The sequence below is a fragment of the Anguilla rostrata genome, chromosome 5 (genome assembly GCF_018555375.3).
Source record: "Anguilla rostrata isolate EN2019 chromosome 5, ASM1855537v3, whole genome shotgun sequence".
NCBI classification, from domain to species: domain Eukaryota; kingdom Metazoa; phylum Chordata; class Actinopteri; order Anguilliformes; family Anguillidae; genus Anguilla; species Anguilla rostrata.
In genome coordinates this window covers 59,101,924-59,126,129 of record NC_057937.1, presented here as the reverse complement: position 1 = coordinate 59,126,129, position 24,206 = coordinate 59,101,924, and the positions used below count along the sequence as shown (strand labels likewise).

Here is a 24,206-nt window from a genome sequence, read left to right as displayed (position 1 = left end):
ATATCAATCTACTGAGAACTGTATAAAACTAAGTACCCACCAATACCTTTTTGAACTTTCTCTCTGAGTTGTTCCCGTAGCCGGCTGCGTAATAAATCTTCCTGTTTTTACGACAAACTTTTGATCTGCTTCTTCCTGGGATAACGGTCATTTTACTTGTTTTTGGTAACTTGAATTACCAACACAGCCCAATGTGCACGGTCAAAAAACCCACAGAATCACTTGCATTCATGAACTTATCACTTTAATAATTCCCTGGTATTTTTTACAGTAATATGCATGACCTCATATGAGAACCTATTATTAACACAAAGCATAATGTGATCTCATGCATCATGTCTTGCTGAGTCAGAAAGTCATTCTGTATTAGCCTGTACTGTCTGTACTATATAAACACATGAAATGTAATGAAACTTAATTAAAAAGATAAAATTTTCTCTGTCAAATATTTGAATATAAAATGGGGTTTATTTTAGTTTTCAAGACATCACCGTGTGTGATACTGCCCAAGCAGCATTGCAAATGTCAGATATTAAGTAATACCGCAATGGAACAATTGGAGAAAACCCCCAAATATATTTCAAGAACTCAAGTTTATTATTACATAGCAGTGGTTTTGCCAGACTTATTCGAAAGGCTCATAGCCTCCCCTGAAAGTTACTGTAGCCCCTAAATATTTTTGAAGAAACTAGTTTTGTCATGTTTTTCCTAATTGACTTGATATGAAAATGTGCCAATGAGACTCCAAAAAACGACACACATTTATTGCAAATAAACTACAGATATTGGCAATAGGTGGACAATTTATTTTTTGTCTTTTTTTTTTTTTGCTGATTTGGGTCAGTTCTTATCGCTGAACTTTGGACTGATATCGACTGTATAACTTTCAGCACAGAATAAATATACCCAGTCCATGTGAGAAAAATTCCCCAGAGAAGAAGACTAACTGAATTTCAGCTCTGAGAGAGAGACGGGCAAGCAGAGAGCAAGAAAAATGGAAAACTTGGTGGGAATCGGCCAATGCGCTGACTTTCTTCAGTAGTAAGTCTACAGCCTGGGTAGAGATGTAGGAGTGATTCCTGATCCTCAGATGGATCGCTCGTTCACCGGTTACCTCTCGCCCAACTCGTCCACTCACCTGAGCTCCGACTACATGGACGTTTGCCGCTCGCTCTCTCCAGAGCAGCTGGGCGTGTTCAACCACTGGCATTGTATGATCTTACCTGGTTTTATTTTGTTTAATAAAATGTCAAGGTACTATTGTCATTATTTATTAGTTATAGCAAAGCATGTTTCAGATATATAGCTACAGGTTTCATGGGAAATAACAACCGGCCAATAAAAAAAACATTTAGGCAATGTTTAAATTCAGCTGGAAGAAAATTTGAACAAATTCAAACTAATTTCTTTAAATTATGATATTTGTTCAAAATTTTTGGGTCAGTTCTTATCAGTGAACTTAGGACTGATATCGACTGTATAACTTTTAGCACAGAATAAATACACCCAGTCCATGTGAGACAAATTCAAATTTATTATTACATAGCAGCGGTGTCGCCAGACCGATTTTAAGGAGCTCTAGCCTAAAATTTACTGTGGCCTCAAAATAACTAGGCCTGCATAAATCATCAATATCTGCAATATTTACAGAACAAAACGTGGTTGTTAAGAGCATACTGCGCATGGATGTTTAAACCAGCAATGAATTAGGAAGGCCACCTCTTTTTTCTTTTATTTCCCAAAATGGCATGCATGCACGATTGGATGCATTACGGCTTCGTCATGTTTTAAATACACTAACTTTGTCTATGTAGTCATGACAACAGAGAAGAGTAACAAAAAACGTTCTCGGCCAATCCCGACCTTCTGTGGGCTTTACGTTATTCGTTAGCCAGTTATAAATCGTGTGGGGCGGAAACTAGGTTTTACCAATTCTATACCTTTCTATATGTACGTACTATTTACATTCTTACATTCTAAACGTAGATGTTACAACCGTGTCGTGTGGGGAGAGACTTGCTGTTTCGTTGCTTAACAAGGTCGATGAGTAAAAAACAATACAAGTAAAGCCTATGCTGCATTGGAACCAAGAGATAAATAATAGAAAAAAGTGCATTTAAAGCAAGATGAAACTGCAACTCAACCAATCCTGCTCAGTTCTTATCTGCCATGCCAGTTTTCTGAATAAATCATGGACTGGTGTGTTATAATTTTTCTTTTACTTGGAGCAACATTATATATTATTACATCTGTGAACGGTATCACTGGCATTGTATGATCTTACCTGGTTTTATTTTGTTTAATAAAACTTCAAGGTACTATTGTCATTATTTATTAGTTATAGCAAAGCATGTTTCAGATATATAGCTACAGGTTTCATGGGAAATAACAACAGGCCAATAAAAAAAACATTTAGGCAATGTTTAAATTCAGATGGAAGAAAATTTGAACAAATTCAAACTAATTTCTTTAAATTATGATATTTGTTCAAACTCAGTTTTTGAGTTTGAACAAATCATCTGATTCAGAGAATAATCTTTTTAGTGTATCCTTGTCCTCCTGTTCCATTGCAGCCAGGGGCGCCATCAGGGATGTAGGGCCCCATGAAAAGATCTCACATTGGGCCCCCTCAACCCCAGAAAACCCTATATTCTAAAATTTTGGAGAGCCCCTGTCTGTCAGGGCCCTTGGAATCATCCTAAACCCCCCCTCCCTACGGCGCCCCTGACTGGAGCCACACACTACGAAAACTGGCAGTAAGTCCAGTGCAATGTGCACGGCTCTTAAAGGGAATGAAAAAGAGGTAATTTGATTTCCCACTAATGAATACAGCTGCACCACACTCACTGATAATATATTCAGGATAATCAAGCCCATTTCCCAGAGTGCATTTGCCATGCACTGTGGTCACAAAAATACCGACAATCACTAGCCACACCCAGTGCTACCACACGCCACGCAAACTGACTGCACCCATGCGCCGTGCAACACTGATTTGGGAAAATAGAGCCCATAATGTTATTACTGATCTCCTTAACAACAAAATATGCCATGGACACTTCAAAATCATAACACACACGGAAAAAGTTGTATAATTGCTGTGCATGTGCACGTGTGTCTCTTGTAGTCAACCAGCTCACAGTGTTTTAGCAAATTCTTTTGGCTACGTAGGCAAATAATCTAGACAGAAGAATCAGACAAGTGCGTAAATGCTAAATGTGTGTATTTTTGTGTGAGTGTGTGTGTGTTGCTTGTGGAAAACAGAATGAAAAGATTTAGGCAAATAATGTTGCTTATCAGCACAGATAAACTATGAATACTGGAAATGGGTAGAAAACATTACTTTTCTTGTGATTCCGGTTAGTTCTTATCATTGAACTTTGGACTGATATCGATTGTACAGCTTCCAGACAGTACATATACAGCAGCTCAGTGTAGGACAGACAGCAGGAAAATGGGAAACAACGAGTGTCATGAAGTGTATCGCCTGGGTCGGGAAGTGGGCATGATACCCGACCCTCAGATGGACCGAACGTTCACCGGTTACCTCTCGCCCAACTCGTCCACTCACCTGAGCTCCGACTACATGGACGTGCGCAGCTCGCTCTCTCCAGAGCAGCTGGGCGTGTTCAACCACGGCCTGCGGGCCACTCTGGGAGAGAGCGGGAAGGTGAAGCAGGGGGGCGTGGGTGTGGTGGCTTTGGCCCTGTCCTTCCTGTTCGATGTCCTGGCCCGGCAGGCCAAGAACCAGACCGGGTCGACCCATTTCATCCACCGAATTTTCAGAGAGCGCGAAGAGATCGGGACAGTTGTCAGCGACTACCTGAGACTAGTCCCGCTGATCGCCAACGACCCCCTACGCATGATGGAGGAGACCAAACGCTACGAACAAAGACTCAACGACTCGCTGGTCGGCCATTTTGTGAGGACAGCTAAGGCACAAAACAGCAGTTGGACAGATTGGAAGATATTCCTCCACGGATGGTTGTTTCATCAGCACATGATGATCCATCAGGTACGAATGGGAGCAGACATACCAGAAGAACGATTTGTTGACTGGAGGAATGGAGACTGGCAAAAATATGCAAAGGACAATAATAAAACCGAAACAGTATCTTTAGTTGAAATTACAAATGTAGCTCAACGTCTGAGCCGCATTAGTCCAGAAAAGCAATTTTTATTCGCCAGGTGCAAGAATATAGAACAAGATCTACTGATGTCCTTTGCACTTGACGTAGCCTATAAGAATAATGACGTTGCTGAGGCCTTCCGAAAAAATTCTTCCCTTTTACTTAGCCAGAATGACAATTTCTTTTACTAAGAAAATGTAGCACATAGGCTTATGGATCACAACTGGAATATCACTAGCCAGGTTGAGTAATGCTTTGGGAAATTACGCTGCCTGTCCAGCTAATTAATCTCACAGCTAAGCTAGCATATCTGCATTCACAGTTTGTAAACCATGATCTACGAAGTCAGTGAGGTCCTATGATAGAGAATCTCCACAGTAACCACCTTTCACTTCTCTTGATCTTTCACTGACTACCAAATGCCACACGAATCAAATTCAACACAGAAAAAAGAATGAATTGTTGTAATCTGAAACTCTTAAAGTTGCTTGCATTGTTCAACTTAGCACTTCAGTAATTTCTGAATATTTTTTACAGTAATGTGCATGACCCCATGTGAATGTACACCTATTGCTTTACAGTTGCTTAGTGTGCTAGTACCTATTATAAACACAGAGAGCATAATGTGTTCTCATGCACCATGTTGTGGAAATAATTCTGTATTAGACTGTACTGTCTGTACTTTATGAATAAATGAAATATAATAAAACATAATTAAAATGAATCGTTTTCTTGGTCAAATTTTTTTTTATTTAAAATGAGGTTAATTTTAGTTGTCAAAATATCACCATGTGTGATACTGCCCAAGCAGCATGGCAGATGTCAGATATTCAGTAATACCTCAATAGAACAATTGAGGAGCACTCCCAAATGTATTTCAAGATCTCAAGTTTATTATTACATAGCAGCGGTGTTGCCAGAACAATTTAGGCAGCCCTTAGCTATCCCTAATATTTACTGTTGACCCTGCATCATTTTAAAGCCCCTAGTTTAATTTGTCATGTTTTTCCTAATTGATTCAATATGAAAATGTGCAAACGAGACTCCAAAATCAAAAGACACATTATTAGCACACATATACTATGACAATTGGTAGGCCTATTGGGTGGATGGACTTTCTTCTGATTTGGGTCTGTTCTCGTTTCTGAACTTTGAGCTGATATCGACTGTATAAGTTTCAGCACAGAATAAATACACCAAGTCCATGTGAGACAAACTCCCTAGAGAATGAGCCTAACTCAGCTCTAAAAGAAAGGGGGGAGAGAGAGCAGAGAGCAGGAGAAATAGAAAATGTGGCCATTTGATAATATCCTGACTCGCAGTGCACTGAATTGAATTAAACAAATAATAAAAATGGCAAATTCTCATTTGGGTTAATTCATACCGACACAACAGAGCTATCTTACAGGTGGATATTTTATAATCAGCTTCAACATGTATTGCTTTGTGTAGTATTTTTTTAAAATAAAATGACCATATTCGTGCAAATAAAAATAAAAAAAGCTTGTATGCTTTATTTCATATTACTGAATGGTCACAGTCTGTCACTACCACTCGTGGCCAAGAAGATATTTTGAATAGGGGAGAACTGTCAGAATTGTAACAATTCTCACTTTTTACAGAATTACTTAGAATAATAAAAATTAAAATCTGTGGAAATTTCACTACAAAGAGCATACAGTTGTCTGCTACAATAAAGCACATTAAGTCTGAGCTGATCACAAACGGTTTGTGTACAACTTAAAGAAACGTTAACATGATCCAGTATTACTACTGCGACGTATGTGCGGGACAGTTGAAACAGAGGTGTGGTACAACTGTAACAAAAAACAATAAAACTGCATAAATTGTTAATATCTGTCATATTTACAGGCAAATAGCACTACGGGTTCAAAAGAGCATATTACACAGGGATGTCTAAACCAGCAATCAATTAGAAAGATCATGTCTTTTTCCTTTTATTGCCAAAAATGCATATGTGGGATTTGATGAGTAGCAGTTTTCTCATGTTATAAATACACTCATGTTGTCTATGTCGTCATGTAAAAAGGGAAGAGTAAACAACCTTTTTTTCAGTCAATCTTGACTTTCTGTAGGCTTTACGTTATTCGTTAGCCCGTCACAAATAATTTGTGGCCTTCTATTTACATTCTTATATTCTAAACGTAAAAGTTACAACCATGTAGCATGGGGACAGACTTGCCGTTTCATTGCTTAGCAAGGTCGATAAGTAATAAACAATACAAGTAAAACCAATGCTGCATCGGAACCAAGAGATAAATAATAGAAAAAAGTGTATTTAGAACATGACGAAACCACAACTCACCCATTAAGCCATGTCATTGGTGTGAAATAATGAGGGACTTGTGCATTATAATATTTCTTTGCTTAGTTTGAACAACTCAGGAAAATTTCAGAACTCAAAGCCCAATGTACACGGTCAAAAAGAGAATGAAGAGGTCATTTGATTGGCTATTCATGAATCTAGCTGTGCCACTGATAATATATTCAGTATAATCAAGCCCACTTTCCTGGTGTGCCATGCGCTTTGAGCTGTATGCTCCTCGCCTCAGGTCACAAAAATACCAACAATCACTAGCCCCGCCCAGTGCTGCCACACGCCACAAAACATTGATTAGGGAAAATTGATCCCATAATGTTTTTCCTGATCTACTTGACATAGAAAATGTGCCATTGAGGCACCAAAATCATAACACACACGGAAAAACTGGCACAAGGACCCTGGCGAGGCTTCTGCCACCCTAATCGAGCACAGCCATTGGTCAGAGTGCAGTGTGGTGCACGCACTGAACCATGTGACCGCTCACCTCAAAAGGCCACTACAGAGAGTGGGCTGTACAAGTCTACATACACCCCACTTAAAGCAACTGTATAACTGACACTGTCAACCTAAATATTGTAAAACTAGCCCGCCAGAGTGTACATGAATTTGATGATGAACTGTGTAAATCCTGCAATGTTGTGTGTGTCTGTGTGTGCTTGCGTGCATGTGTGTCTATGTGTGTTTTTCATTTTGAGCATATATGTGAGTGTGTTGCTGGTGGAAAAAAAAAAAAAATTTAGGTAAATAATGTTGCTTGTCAGCGCATATAAACTGAAAACTAGAAATAGGTGGAAAACATTACTTTTCTTGTGATTCCGGTTAGTTCTTATCACTGAACTGAACATCTCCGAGATTGGGACAGTAATCAGCGACTACCTGAAACTAGTCCTGCTGATCGCCAACGATCCCCAACGCATGAAAGACGAGACCGAACGCTACGAACAAAGACTCAACCACTCGCTGGTTGGCCATTTTGAGAGGACAGTCAAGGCACAAAACAGCAGTTGGACAGATTGGAAGATATTCATCTACGGCCTGGCGTTTCATCAGCACATGATGATCCATCAGGTACGAATGGGAACAGGCATACCAGAAGAACGACTGTTTGAAAGAGACTGGGAAAATTGTACAGATAAGTTTGCCAAAAAAGGTCAACTCAATTTGGATGAAATGACAAACATAGTCGAACGTCTGAGGAGCATTAGCCCAGAAAAGCACCAGTTGCTAACTAGGTGCAAGGACATAGGCCCAATACTAATGAGCCACTTTATATATGATGTAATCATGGAGGGAATGACCTTCTTTTGGGCCTTCCAAAGACATGCTCCCCTTTTTCTGAGCCAAAAGGAGCATTTTTTCTACTGAAAAAATGTAGCACATGGACTTAAGTATCACCACTGAAACAGTATCATTAGCAAGGCTTTAAACATGCTTTAGGACGTGACACCGACTGGCTGTCCAGCTAACTTATCTCACAGCTAAAGTAGCAGCCCCAGTCCAGACTGCAAATATCAGATATTCGGTAATGCCTCAATGGAACAATTGGAGAGAGCACTATCATGTATTCCAAGATCTCAAATGTATTATTACATAGCAATGGTCTCGTCAGACCGATTTGAAGGGGCATTTAGCCCCTTAAGTTTAATAAAACTTCAAGGTACTATTGTCATTATGTCTTTATTATAGCAAAGCACATTTCAGATATATGGCTACAGGTTTAATGGAAAATACAAACTAACATAAAAAATATTTATGCAATGTTTTATTTAAATTTAGATGAAAGAAAATTTCTAAGGGCCCTTAGCCACCCTTGAAATGTACTTTAGCCTCTAAATAATTTTTAAGCCACTAGTTTTGTTTGTCATGTTTTTCCGAATTGATTTGTTATGAAAATGTGCCAGTGAGACTCCAAAATGTTACGACACACATTTATTACAAATAAACTTCAAATATTGGCAATAGGTGGATGGTGTTTTCTTTTTTTTGTTGTTGTTTTTTTTTTTAATTTTGGGTCAGTTCTTATCAGTGAACTTAGGACTGATATCGACTGTATAACTTTCAACACAGAATAAATACACCCAGTCCATGTGAGACAAACTCAAATTAATTATTACATAGCAGCGGTGTCGCCAGACCGATTTTAAGGAGCTCTAGCCTAAAATTTACTGTCGCCTCAAAATAACTAGGCCTGCATAAATCATCAATATCTGCAATATTTACAGAACAAAACGTGGTTGTTAAGAGCATACTGCGCATGGATGTTTAAACCAGCAATGAATTAGGAAGGCCACGTTTTTTCTTTTATTTCCCAAAACGGTATGCGTGTAGGATTCGATGCATTACGGCTTCGTCATGTTTTAAATACACTAACTTTGTCTATGTAGTCATGACAACAGAGAAGAGTAACAAAAAACTTTCTCGGCCAATCCTGACCTTCTGTGGGCTTAACTCAGTTTTTGAGTTTGAACAAATCATCTGATTCAGAGAATAATCTCACACGGAAAAAGTTGTATAATTGTTGTGCATGTGCACGTGTGTCTCTGTTGTAGTCAACCAGCTCACAGTGTTTTAGCAAATTCTTTTGGCTACGTAGGCAAATAATGTAGACAGAAGAATCAGACAACTGCGTAAATGCTAAATGTGTGTGTTTTTGTGTGAGTGTGTATGTGTGTGTGTATGTGTTTGTGTGTGTGTGTGTGTGCGTGCATGTTTTTCTTTTTGAGTGTATATGTGAGTGTGTTGCTTGTGGAAAACAGAATGAAAAGATTTAGGCGAATAATGTTGCTTATCAGCACAGATAAACTATGAATTCTGGAAATGGGTAGAAAACATTACTTTTCTTGTGATTCTGGTTAGTTCTTATCATTGAACTTTGGACTGATATCGATTGTACAGTTTCCAGACAGTACATATACAGCAGCTCTGTGTAGGACAGACAGCAGGAAAATGGGAAACAACGAGTGTCATGAAGTGTATCGCCTGGGTCGGGATGTGGGTATGATTCCCGACCCTCAGATGGACCGAACGTTCACCGGTTACCTCTCGCCCAACTCGTCCACTCACCTGAGCTCCCACTACATGGACGTGCGCCGCTCGCTCTCTCCAGAGCAGCTCGGCGTGTTCAACCACAGCCTGCGGGCCACTCTGGGAGAGAGCGGGAAGGTGACGCAGGGGGGCGTGGGCGTGGTGGCTCTGGCCCTGTCTTTCCTGTTCGACGTCCTGGCCCAGCAGGCCAAGAACCAGACCGGGTCGACCCATTTCATCCACCGAATTTTCAGAGAACACGAAGGCAACAACATCTCAGAGACTGGGACAGTAATCAGCGACTACCTGAGACTAGTCCCGCTGATCGCCAATGACCCCCAACGCATGAAGGAGGAGACCGAACGCTACAAACAAAGACTGAACTGCTCGTTAGTCAGCCATTTTGATAGGATAGCCAAGTCACCAAACAACAGTTGGACAGAGTGGAAGATATTCATACACGGCCTGATGTTTTATCAGTACATGATGATGCACCAGGTCCTAATGGGAGTAGACGAAGCACAGCTAAAATTTATTGAAACAGACATGGAAAAACTTTCAAAAAAGTATGATAAAAATAATACAGTGTTTTTTATTGAAATTACAAATGTCGCTGAACGTCTGAGGAGCATTAGTCCAGAGAAGCAATTTTTACTCACCAAGTGTGAGAATATAGAACAAACGCTACTGATCACCTTCTTATTTGAAGTAGGCAAGGAGGTATTGACCTTCCTTTTGTCCTTGGACAGATATGCTCCCCTTTCACCGGGCCAGAATCAGGATTTTTTCTACTAAGAAGATGTAGCACATAGGCTTATAGATCACAACTGGAATATCATTAGCAAGGCTTAATAATGCTTTAGGAATTTTTGCTGATTGATGGTCCAAGCTAACTTAACAATACCTTTAACAGCAATATGCATGACCTTGTGAATGTACACCAATTGCTGCTGCATAATGTATGCGTTACAGTTACTCAGTGTGTTAGTACCTATTACAAACACAGAGAACATAATGTGATCTCATGCATCATGTCGTGCTGAGTCAGGAAATAATTCTGTATTAGACTATACTGTCTGTACTATGTAAATACATTAAATATAATAAAACATAATTAAAATGAATAATTTACTTGGTCAATCTCTTTTTTTATTTCAAATGAGGTTAATTTTAGTTGTCAAGACATTACCCTGTGTGAAACTGCCCAAGCAGCATTGCAAATGTCAGATATTAAGTAATGCCAATGCCAATGCCAAATTGCCAAGACGAAGTCTCTTGACTTCCTGGCTCTCACGGAAACTTGGATCACTCCCGATAACACCGCAACCCCAGCTGCACTGTCTGCGGGATACTCCTTCTCGCACACCCCCAGGGCCTCTGGCCGAGGCGGGGGTACCGGTCTACTCATTTCCTTGTCCTGGAAGTTCTGTGTCCTCCCCAGTCCTAACCCTACTTTCTCCTCCTTTGAATTTCATGCGATTACTGTAACTCATCCCTCAAAATTTCATATTATTGTTCTGTACCGCCCTCCAGGTCCACTCGGCTCATTTCTGGACGAGCTGGACACTCTCCTGAGCTCCCTCCCTGAGGATGGCACTCCTGCTATTCTACTGGGAGACTTCAACCTCCCACCAGAAACCTCCCAACTGTCCAGGGTTGCCTCACTCCTCCAGTCTTTCGCCCTATCCCTGTCCTCCTCCCCCCCCACACACAAGGCTGGTAACCAACTAGACCTTGTATTCACCAGAGGCTGCTCCATTCCCCAACTTGCAGTGACTCCCCTCCATGTCTCGGACCACTTCTTTCTTTCTTTCTCCCTCTCCTATTTACTCCCCCTCAATTCATCCAATAGCTCACCCACAGTAACTTTCAGGAGAAATCTCCCTACTCTGTCACAATCCTCCCTCGTCTCCACTGCTCTGTCTACACTTCCCCCTCCTGCGTCTTTCTAACCTGCCAGTTGACCTTGCCACCTCCACCCTCAACTCCTGCCTCTCTCAGTCCCTCGACTCACTTTGTCCTCTTGTCTCCAAACCAGCACGCTCCTCACCCCCCTGCCCATGGCTGACCGAGTCACTACGCTCCAGCAGAACATCACTGCGGGCTGCAGAGAGGAAGTGGAGAAAATCCCGATCCTCTGATGACCTGACCACATACCATACCCTGCTGGCGACTTTTACATCTGCCCTCACGTCTGCAAAAGCCTCTTTTTTCCAATCCAAGATCAGTGCATGTGTCTATAATCCACGTAAACTATTCTCCACCTTCTCTTCCCTCCTCATTCCTCCTCCACCCCCACCTCCCTCTTCCCTCTCCGCAGATGACTTTCTGGCCGCCTTTGAAGGAAAGGTGGCTACAATCCGGAACTCCTTCACCCATCCAGTGAGCCCCCCAAACCCCCAGGACAACCCCACAGCCACACTGACCTCCTTTGAAATGCTGGAGGACTCCGATGTATTACAACTCATCACCTCTCATCGCGCAACCACCTGTCCACTTGACCCCATCCCATCTAAAGTTCTCCAATCTATCTCCAGCGAGCTCCTTCCCTATCTGTCTTCCATTGTTAATTCCTCTCTCTCCTCTGGTCATGTTCCCTCTGTTTTTAAGATGGCTCGTGTTACCCCACTACTCAAAAAACCCACCTTAGACCCCTCCGATGTAGCAAATTATCGACCTGTATCCCTTCTACCCTTTCTGTCCAAAACCCTTGAACGAGCAGTTCTTAAACAATTAACCTCTTTTCTCCATCAGAACAACCTGCTAGACCCTCACCAGTCTGGCTTCCGATCTAGGCACTCAACAGAGACTGCACTCCTAGCTGTGACGGAGGCACTTGCCACTGCAAGAGCCTCACGCCTTTCCTCTGTCCTGATCCTTCTTGACCTGTCTGCAGCTTTTGACACGGTCAACCATAAAATACTCCTCTCCACCTTGGCTGGGATTGGAATTGCCGGGACTGCCCTGTCTTGGTTCGCTTCCTATCTTGCAGATAGGACCTACCAGGTCACCTGGAAGGGTCTGCCTCTGCTTCTCATCCACTTGTTACGGGAGTGCCGCAGGGATCTGTACTGGGTCCTCTGCTGTTCTCCTTATACACCAGATCTCTTGGTTCAGTCATTAATTCACATGGTTTTTCCTATCATTGTTATGCAGATGACACACAACTCTTCTTTTCTTTCCCCCCCTCGGCCACACAGGTCAATGATAAGATCTCTTCCTGCCTGGCTGACATCTCCACCTGGATGGCCAGCCACCATCTGAAGCTCAACCTCAACAAAACTGAGCTGCTCTTCTTCCCGTACAAGACCTCCTTGCTTCGTGAACTCTCAATCACGGTTGATGGCACCACAGTGACTGCCTCTCACTCTGCCAAGAGCTTGGGGGTGGTCCTGGATGACCAACTGGACCTCAAGGAGCACATCAAGGCAACATCAAGGTCCTGCAGATTCCTCCTATACAACATCAGGAGGATTCGACCATACCTGACGACGCACTCCACCCAGCTGCTCGTCCAGGCTACGGTGACCTCTCGCCTTGATTACTGCAACTCTCTCCTTGCAAACCTGCCAGCTTGTGCCATACAGCCATTACAGATGATCCAGAATGCCGCTGCCCGGCTCATCTACAACCTCCCCAAATTCTCCCACGTCACTCCTCTGCTGCGATCACTTCACTGGCTACCGGTCGCTGCCAGGATCCGATTCAAAGCCCTGACCCTTGCCTACACTGCCGCCAACAGGACAGCCCCCATCTACTTGCAGGACATGACTCAATTCTATGTGCCTGCTCGACCACTCCGCTCTGCGGCAGCAGAGCATCTTGTAACCCCTCCCACCCGCCCAAAGGGATCAGAGCTTCTCCACCCTAGCTCCCCAGTGGTGGAACGAACTCCCCGTCCCTCTCCGAACCTCCCCCTCACTATCCATCTTCCGCCGTGGCCTGAAGACTCATCTCTTCAGACTATACCTAGAATAACCACCACCATGCTGTGTATATATATATTTAAAAAAAACAAAACAAAAAATAAAAAAAACCCTTTTTCCTGTCACTTGTTACATGTTGCCCCATCCCTGCACTTCTTGGTAAATTGTATTTGTCCTAATACTGTAGCTTAATCTTCTGCCTAGTTTGGCTTTGCAGATGTTAGACCAGGATAGTGTTCATTGTTCTCGGCTAGAAATAGCTGTACAAAATAAGTAATTGTACCTTACTGAACCCGTGTTCAGCAGTTGTCTACGATCATGAAAATGCACTTCTTGTACGTCGCTTTGGATAAAAGCGTCTGCCAAATGAATGTAATGTAATGTAATGTTAATACCGCAATGGAACAATTGGAGAAAAACCCCAAATATATTTCAAGAACTCAAGTTTATTATTACATAGCAGTGGTTTTGCCAGACTTATTCTAAGGACTCTTAGCCACCCATGAAATTTACTGTAGCCCCTAAATAATTTTGAAGAAACTAGTTTTGTCATGTTTTTCCTAATTGATTTGATATGAAAATGTGCCAATGAGACTCCAAAAAAATAAGACACACATGTATTGCAAATAAACTACGGATATTGGCAATAGGTGGACAATTTTTTTTTTTTTGTTTGCTGATTTGGGTCAGTTCTTATCGCTGAACTTTGGACTGATATCGACTGTATAACTTTCAGCACAGAATAAATATACCCAGTCCATGTGAGACAAATTCCCCAGAAAAGAAGACTAACTGAATTTCAGCTCTGAGAGAGAGACGGGCAAGCAGACAGCAAGAAAAATGGAAAATTTGGTGGGAATCGTCCAATGCGCCGACTTTCTTCAGAAGCAAGTCTACAGCCTGGGTAGAGATGTAGGAGTGATTCCCGACCCTCAGATGGATCGCTCGTTCACCGGTTACCTCTCGCCCGACTCGTCCACTCACCTGAGCTCCCACTACATGGACGTGCGCCGCTCGCTCTCTACAGAGCGGCTGGGCGTGTTCAACCACTGGCATTGTATGATTTACTAAAATGTCAAGGTACTATTGTCATTATTTATTAGTTATAGCAAAGCATGTTTCAGATATATAGCTACAGGTTTCATGGGAATTAACAACAGGCCAATAAAAAAAAAAAATTTAGTCAATGTTTAAATTCAGATGGTAGAAAATTTGAACAAATTCAAACTAATTTCTTTAAATTATGATATTTGTTCAAGCTCAGTTTTTGAGTTCGAACAAATCATCTGATTCAGAGAATAATCTTTTTAGTGTATCCTTGTCCTCCTGTTCCATTGCAGCCAGGGGCACCACCAGGGATGTAGGGCCCCATGAAAAGATCTCACATTGGGCCCCCTCAACCCCAGAAAACCCTATGTTCTAAAATTTTGGAGAGCCCCTGTCTGTCAGGGCCCTTGGAATCATCCTAACCCGCCCCCCCCCTTACGTTGCCCCTGATTGGAGCCACACACTACGAAAACTGGCAGTAAGTCCAGTGCAATGTGCACGGCTCTTAAAGGGAATTAAAAAGAGGTCATTTGATTGCCTACTAATGAATACAGCTGCACCACAGCCACTGATAATATATTCAGGATAATCAAGCCCATTTCCCAGAGTGCATTTGCCATGCACTGTGGTCACAAAAATACCGACAATCACTAGCCACACCCAGTGCTACCACACGCCACGCAAACTGACTGCACCCATGCGCCGTGCAACATTGATTTGGGAAAATAGAGCCCATAATGTTATTACTGATCTCCTTAACAACAAAATATGCCATGGACACTTCAAAATCATAACACACACGGAAAAAGTTGTATAATTGCTGTGCATGTGCACGTGTGTCTCTGTTGTAGTCAACCAGCTCACAGTGTTTTAGCAAATTCTTTTGGCTACGTAGGCAAATAATCTAGACAGAAGAATCAGACAACTGCGTAAATGCTAAATGTGTGTGTTTTTGTGAGTGTGTATGTGTGTGTGTATGTGTTTGTGTGTGTGTGCGTGCATGTGTGTTTTTCTTTTTGAGTGTATATGTGAGTGTGTTGCTTGTGGAAAACAGAATGAAAAGATTTAGGCAAATAATGTTGCTTATCAGCACAGATAAACTATGAATACTGGAAATGGGTAGAAAACATTACTTTTCTTGTGATTCCGGTTAGTTCTTATCATTGAACTTTGGACTGATATCGATTGTACGGCTTCCAGACAGTACATATACAGCAGCTCTGTGTAGGACAGACAGCAGGAAAATGGGAAACAACGAGTGCCGTGAAGTGTATAGTGTGGGTCGGGATGTGGGTGTGATACCCGACCCTCAGATGGACCGAACGTTCACCGGTTACCTCTCGCCCAACTCGTCCACTCACCTGAGCTCCGACTACATGGACGTGCGCAGCTCGCTCTCTCCAGAGCAGCTCGGCGTGTTCAACCACGGCCTGCGGGCCACTCTGGGAGAGAGCGGGAAGGTAACGCAGGGGGGTGTGGGTGTGGTGGCTTTGGCCCTGTCCTTCCTGTTCGATGTCCTGGCCCAGCAGGCCAAGAACCAGAAGGGGTCGACCCATTTCATCCACCGAATTTTCAGAGAGCGCGAAGAGATCGGGACAGCTGTCAGCAACTACCTGAGACTAGTCCCGCTGATCGCCAACGACCCCCAACGCATGAAGGAGGAGACCGAACGCTACGAACAAAGACTGAACCACTTGCTGGTCGGCCATTTTGAGAGGACAGTCAAGGCACAAAACAGCAGTTGGACAGATTGGAAGGTATTCATCCACGGCCTGGCGTTTCACCAGCACATGATGATCCATCAGGTCCGAATGGGAGCAAGCATACCACAAGAACGACTGATTGAAAGAGACTGGGAAAAACATGTAAAGGACATTGATAAATATGGTCCAATATCTTTGGCTGAAATTACAAATGTACTTGAACGTCTGAGGAGTAGTAGTCCCAAATGGCAAGAAAAATTCAAACATTGCACAGGTGACGACTCAGAATTATTGGACCGATTTGGTTTTGATGTACAAATTTCAGGAATGTACTTCTTTTGGGGTTTCATGAAAAATGGTCCCCAATTAATTAGCCAGAAGGAGGATTTTTTCTACTGAATGAATGCAGCACATAAACTTAAAGTTTACCACTGAAATAGCAATAACAAAGTTTAATGACACTTCAGGAAGTCACGCCGACGGACTGTCCAGCTAATGTATCTCACAGCTAAACTGGCAGCCTCAGTCCAGAAGGTAACCCACCTACTTTTCATCAGAACATCTGCATTTGTAGTTTATAAACCACGAACTATGCAGTCAGTAAGGTCTTATGATAGAGAATAACCAAAAAAACACTTTTTATCCCTCAAGATCTTTTACTGACTACCAAATTCAACATGAATCAATTTCAACACCAAAAAGACTCAATTGTTGTAATCTACAACCCTTAGAATCGCTTGCATTTATCAACTAGCACTTAGATAATTTCCAAATATTTTTACAGCATTACGCATGACCTCATGTGAATGTACACCAATTGCTGCTGCATAATGTATGCTTTACAGTTACTCAGTGTGTTAGAACCTATTATTAACACAAAGAGCACAATGTGCTTTCATGCATCATGTCTTGCTGAGTCAGAAAGTCATTCTGTATTAGCCTGTACTGTCTGTACTATAGAAATAAATAAAATATAATAAAACATAATTCAAATTAATCATTTTCTTGGTCAATTTTTTTATTTTTTACTAATTGTTTTTAGTTGTCAAGACATCACCGTGTGATACTGGCCAAGCAGCATTGCAAATGTCACACATTAAGTCATACCGCAATGGAACAATCGTAGAGGACTCCCAAATATATTTAAAGAACTCAAGTTTATTATAACAAAGCAGTGGTGTTGCCAGACTTATTCTAAGGGCCCTTAGCCACCCCGGAAATGTACTTTAGCCCCTAAATAATTTTTAAGCCACTAGTTTTGTTTGTCATGTTTTTCCTAATTGATTTGATATGAAAATGTGCCACCGAGACTCCAAAATCATACGACACACATTTATTACAAATAAACTTCAAATGTTGGCAATAGGTGGATGACATTTTCTTTTTTTGTTGTTTTAAAAAGATTTTTGGGTCAGTTCTTATCTGTGAACTTAGGACTGATATCGACTGTATAACTTTTAGCACAGAATAAATACACCCAGTCCATGCGAGACAAATTCAAATTAATTATTACATAGCAGCGGTGTCGCCAGACCGATTTTAAGGAGCTCTAGCCTAAAATTTACTGTCGCCTCAAAATAACTAGGCCTGCATAAATCATCAATATCTGCAATATTTACAGAACAAAACGTGGTTGTTAAGAGCATACTGCGCATGGATGTTTCAACCAGCAATGAATTAGGAAGGCCACATCTTTTTTCTTTTATTTCCCAAAACGGTATGCATGTAGGCTTCGTCATGTTTTCAATACACTAAGTTTGTCTATGTAGTCATGACAACAGAGAAGAGTAACAAAAAACTTTTTCGGCCAATCCCGACCTTCTGTGGGCTTTACGTTATTTGTTAGCCAGTTATAAATCATGTGTGGGGTGGAAACTAGGTTTTTTTTTCAATTTTATACCTTTCTATATGTACGTACTATTTACATTCTTATATTCTAAAAGTAGATGTTACAACCGTGTTGCATGCCAACAGACTTGCCGTTTCATTGCTTAAACAAGGTCAATGAGTAAAAAACAATAGAGGTCAAGCCAATGCTGATTTGGAACCAGGAGGTAAATTATCGAAAAAAGTGCATTTAAAACAAGATGAAAACACAACTTATTCAGTCCCGCTCAGTTCACATCAGCTATGCCAGTTCGGTGAATTAATCATGGACAGGTGAGTTATAATTTTTCTTTCTTTACTTGTAGCAACATGGAGTAATATTACATCTGTGAACAGTATCACTGGCATTGTATAATCTTATCTAGTTATAATTTGAGAGAGTGTACAAGTGTACATACACTCCAATTAAAGAAAGAGTATAACGGAATATTGTAAAGGTAGACCACCAAAGTATAGACACATTCAGATAAATTGTGGCAAATGAAGTTCAATGTTCTAGTCAACCAGCTCACAATGTTTTAGCAAATTCTTTCAGCTACGTAGGCAAATAATCTAGACAGAATAAACAGACAACTGTGTAAATGCTAAATGTGTGTGTTTTTGGGTGAGTATGTATGTGTGCGTGTGTGTGTGTGTGCATGTGTGTTTTTTTTTTGAGTGTATATGTGTGTGCTGCTTGTGAAAAAGAGAATGAAAAGATTTAGGTAAATAATGTTGCTTATCAGCACAGATAAACTATGAATACTGGAAATGGGTAGAAAACATTCAATTTTTTCTGATTCCGGTTAGCTCTTATCACTGAACTTTGGACTGATATTGATTGTACAGCTTCCAGACAGTACATATACAGCAGCTCTGTGTAGGACAGACAGCAGGAAAATGGGAAACCAAGAGTGTCATGAAGTGTATCGCCTGGGTCGGGATGTGGGCATGATACCCGACCCTCAGATGGACCGAACGTTCACCGGTTACCTCTTGCCCAACTCGTCCACTCACCTGAGCTCCCACTACATGGATGTGCGCAGCTCGCTCTCTCCAGAGCAGCTGGGCGTGTTCAACCACAGCCTGCGGGCCACTCTGGGAGAGAGCGGGAAGGTGACGCAGGGGGGCGTGGGCCTGGTAGCCCTGGCCCTGTCCTTCCTGTTTGACGTCCTGGCCCAGCAGGCCAAGAACCAGACCGGGTCGACCCATTTCATCCACCAAATTTTCAGAGAGCGCGAAGGCGACCACATCTCCGAGATTGGGACAGTAATCAGCGACTACCTGAAACTAGTCCCACTGATCGCCAACGACCCCCAACGCATGAAAGAGGAGACCGAACGCTACGAACAAAGACTCAACCACTCACTGGTCGACCATTTTGTGAGGACAGTCAAGGTACAAAACAGCAGTTGGACAGATTGGAAGATATTCCTCCACGGAGGGTTGTTTTATCAGCACATGATGATCCATCGGGTACGAATGGGAGCAGACATACCACTGGAACAATTAGCTCACTGGGATAGATATGCAAAGGACGATTATAAAAATAAAACAATATCTTTTGTTGAAATTACAAATGTAGCTCAAGAGCTGATGAGCATTAGTCCAGAAAATCAATTTTTATTCACCAGGTGCAATAATATAGAACAAATACTACTGATATTCTTTGTCTCTGAACTAGAACATAATAAGATTGATGATGTCTTTAATGCCTTCAAAAAGAATTCTTCCCTTTTTCTTAGCCAGAATGACGATTTTTTTTACTAAGAAAATGTAGCACATAGGCTTATGGATCACAACTGGAATATCACTAGCCAGGTTGAGTAATGCTTTGGGAAATTACGCTGACTGCCTGTCCAGCTAATTAATCTCACAGCTAAGATAGCATATCTGCATTCACAGTTTGTAAACCATGATCTACGAAGTCAGTCAGGTCCTATGATAGAGAATCTCCACAGTAACCACCTTTCACTTCTCTTGATCTTTCACTGACTACCAAATGCCACACGAATCAAATTCAACACCGAGAAATGAATGAATTGTTGTAATCTCCAACTCTTAAAGTCGCTTGAATTGTTCAACTTAGCACTTCAGTAATTTCTGAATATTTTTACAGTAATACGCATGACCTCATGTGAATGTACACCTATTGGTCTAGCAAAATTTATGCTTTACAGTTGTTCAGTGTGTTAGTACCTATTACAAACACAGAGAACATAATGTGATCTCATGCATCATGTCGTGCTGAGTCAGGAAATAATTCTGTAGTAGACTGTACTGTCTGTACTATGTAAATAAATGAAATATAATAAAACATAATTTAAATGAATCATTTACTTGGTCAAATTTTTTTTTTAAATTTCAAATGAGGTTAATTTTAGTTGTCAAGACATTACACCCTGTGTGATACTGCCCAAGCAGCATTGCAAATGTCAGATATTAAGTAATACCGCAATGGAACAATCGGAGAAAACCCCAAATACATTTAAAGAACTCAAATTTATTATTACCAGCTAGCTAGGTAGTTTGCTTTCATAAGGCAATGTTATCGATAACGTTAGCTAGCTAGTTTGCTTTTATGAGGACGTTATAGTTGTGCGTTTATCTTAACTTGGCTAGCTAGATAGCAAAAATTTTAATTGGATATAAGTCAACGTCCTTACCTTAGCTATCTATCGATACTTGGTATACTACTAAGCTAGCTAGCTTGTGATAAGTGTTTCAAAAAGAGCGCGTATCATGAGGGTAGCTATGGTAACGGGGCACGGTCTGTCAATCATAGCTAACTGACAGTTCTCATTACCACGCCCAGACGGTTCGGGTGAACTTTTATAGTGGGAAATTTAGGCTTAGAAAAATACGTTTTAAAGTACATTGAAATGACTGAATAATAAAAAAATGCACATTTGTTTTTTTGTTGCCTAAAGACAACTGGGAAGTGTCACGTTCAACCACCATGTTACTCCTTTAAAGATATGTACTTTTAACGAGTGTAACGAGCTATATTGAATACATCGGTGCTAATCGTCGGGTCCCGTTTTGAATTATAAACGGCCGTTTTATTCTCGCCACTGCCCATCTTTTCATTTAATTTGAAATACACCCCTTGCCTATGGAGTAGCCACCACAAACATGACTGGCTCCATAAACTGAGTAGGCTACAGAGCGCGAAAATAATGAAAAATAAAAACAGACACGACTGTTTACAATGAAATGGCAACTTTGTTATGGGGTTGACAGTACACTGAAAGCTATCCAAACTGCAATTCATATTTTCCAAGCTATCTTTGCCTTTCACCGCTCTTCTGACAGCAAAAAGGAGAATTCAATTGAAGTAGCTAGCTCGAAAAAAGTTGCTGATATTAGCCTACTGGTTAATCTAGATCATAATATTTCAGTAGCCTACTACTACTTTAGTGTGAGTATCTATCGACCGGGTTCGTTCGGTAGACAGAAAAACATCAGATTTTCAACTGTAGTCTATATAAAATATAAGTAACAACCTGTACCTAGTTATGTAGAAAAAAACGTCCTTGCTTGTTATCCTCCGGAGGTAATTTTCTCAGTACTTTCGCGATTTTTTTCTGTGCCGGGAAATATATATATATAGACCTAAAAAACGCCATTCCAAAAGCAACATTATACATGTTATACATCGTTAGAAAGCTTATACTCTCACCTACTGAATAAAATAATTGTCAATCAAGCCAGACTGTACTAAAAAGGGCGACAACGACGGAAACAACAGGTGTGGTATTACGCGCAGCTATTTTGGAAGATAACCAGGCGCCACGAATGCGCTTATATTTCACAAACAGATTGTCCAAGACAATAAATGACCACTCAGTCAAATAGTTAGCTATCCACAGCCAAAACTAACCTACAACTTACCGCCACATATTTTCTCAAGTTCGAAGTTGAGTTCTTGTAGGCTGAAATGTCCACATTTCTAGGCAGACAAAGAAGGCAGCGCATAATGTAACTACTGTTTTTGGTAGCCTGTAAGTAAAACATAGTTTGAACGTGAGGCCAGGGGTGTTCTGCTTCCTACGAATCACCCGCCGTTGTTTCAGCCATTGTTCTCGCCCACTCATCCTTCTGTGTGCTGTGACTGGCTACGTTTGATTGGTGAAACGGAGTCATGTGGGGCTATGACAGAGGCAAAGCAAAGACCAGTCAGCCTCTTTGGCTGAAGTCTCTCTGAGAGAAAGAAACAAACAGAACGTGCGTTGAATAAAAAATTGTGTAAAAAATAAAAGCAACGAGCGGAATGTAGCCGAATATAACAGAGTAAAAGTTACATTATTTCTTCGCAAATATACTCGAGTAAAAGTGAAAATAATGTTGCATTAAAACTACTCTTACAAGTACAATTTATTCAAAAAGTTACTTAAGTAAATGTAACGGAGTAAATATAACGCGTTACTACCCTCCTCTGATTATTACATAGCAGTGGTTTTGCGAGACTTATTCTAACGGCTCTTAGCCACCCATGAAATTTACTGTAGCCCCTAAATAATTTTGAAGAAACTAGTTTTGTCATGTTTTTCCTAATTGATTTGATATGAAAATGTGCCAATGAGACTCCAAAAAAATAAGACACACATTTATTGCAAATAAACTACGGATATTGGCAATAGGTGGACAATTTTTTTTGTCTTTTTTTTGTTGCTGATTTGGGTCCGTTCTTATCGCTGAACTTTGGACTGATATCGACTGTATAACTTTCAGCACAGAATAAATATACCCAGTCCATGTAAGACAAATTCCCTAGAGAAGAAGACTAACTGAATTTCAGCTTTAAGAGAGAGACGGGCAAGCAGACAGCAAGAAAAATGGAAAACATGGTGGGAATCGGCCAATGCACTGACTTTCTTCAGAAGCAAGTCTACAGCCTGGGTAGAGATGTAGGAGTGATTCCCGACCCTCAGATGGATCGCTCGTTCACCGGTTACCTCTCGCCCAACTCGTCCACTCACCTGAGCTCCCACTACATGGACGTGCACCGCTCGCTCTCTCCAGAGCAGCTGGGCATGTTCAACCACAGCCTGCGGGCCACTCTGGGAGAGAGCGGGAAGGTAACACAGGGGGGCGTGGGCGTGGTGGCTCTGGCCCTGTCCTTCCTGTTCGACGTCCTGGCCCAGCAGGCCAAGAACCAGACCGGGTCGACCCATTTCATCCACCGAATTTTCAGAGAGCGCGAAGGCAACAACAGCTCAGAGGTCGGGACAGTAATCATTGACTACCTGAAACTAGTCCTGCTGATCGCCAACAATCCCCAACGCATGAAAGAGGAGACCGAACGCTACGAACAAAGACTCAACCACTCACTGATCGGCCACTTTGAGAGGACAGTCAAGGCACAAAACAGCAGTTGGACAGATTGGAAGATATTCATCCACGGCCTGGCGTTTCATCAGCACATGATGATCCATCAGGTACGAATGGGAACAGGCATACCACAAGAACGACTGTTTGAAAGAGACTGGGAAAATTGTACGGATAAGTTTGCCAAAAAAGGTCAACTCAATTTGGATGAAATGACAAACATAGTTGAACGTCTGAGGAGCATTAGCCCAGAAAAGCACCAGTTGCTAACTAGGTGCAAGGACATAGGCCCAATACTAATGAGCCACTTTATATATGATGTAATCATGGAGGGAATGACCTTCTTTTGGGCCTTCCAAAGACATGCTCCCCTTTTTCTGAGGCAGAATGAGCATTTTTTCTACTGAAAAAATGTAGTACATGGACTTAATTATCACCACTGAAACAGTATCATTAGCAAGGCTTTAAACATGCTTTAGCACGTGACACCGACTGGCTGTCCAGCTAACTTATCTCACAGCTAAAGTAGCAGCCCCAGTCCAGACTGCAAATATCAGATATTCGGTAATGCCTCAATGGAACAATCGGAGAGAGCACTCTCAAATGTATTCCAAGATCTCAAATGTATTATTACATAGCAGTGGTCTCGTCAGACCGATTTTAAGGGGCATTTAGCCCCTTAAGTTTAATAAAATTTCAAAGTACTATTGTCATTATGTCTTTATTATAGCAAAGCACATTTCAGATATATGGCTACAGGTTTAATGGAAAATACAAACTAACGGATAAAAAATATTGATGCAATGTTTTATTTAAATTTAGATGGAAGAAAATT

General features: G+C 41.4%; 1 protein-coding gene and 1 long non-coding RNA gene across 4 annotated transcripts in view; one reads left to right on the top strand and one right to left on the bottom strand.

The window, feature by feature from the left end:
• Nucleotides 1-24,206, bottom strand: part of necab2 (N-terminal EF-hand calcium binding protein 2) — a 156,007-nt gene that overhangs the window by 26,348 nt on the left and 105,453 nt on the right. The window lies entirely within an intron of this gene.
• On the top strand, nucleotides 18,245-20,372 carry LOC135255794 (uncharacterized). The gene is made up of 2 exons (XR_010330271.1): nucleotides 18,245-18,334; nucleotides 18,890-20,372. It is a non-coding gene; the product is annotated as an uncharacterized LOC135255794 (long non-coding RNA).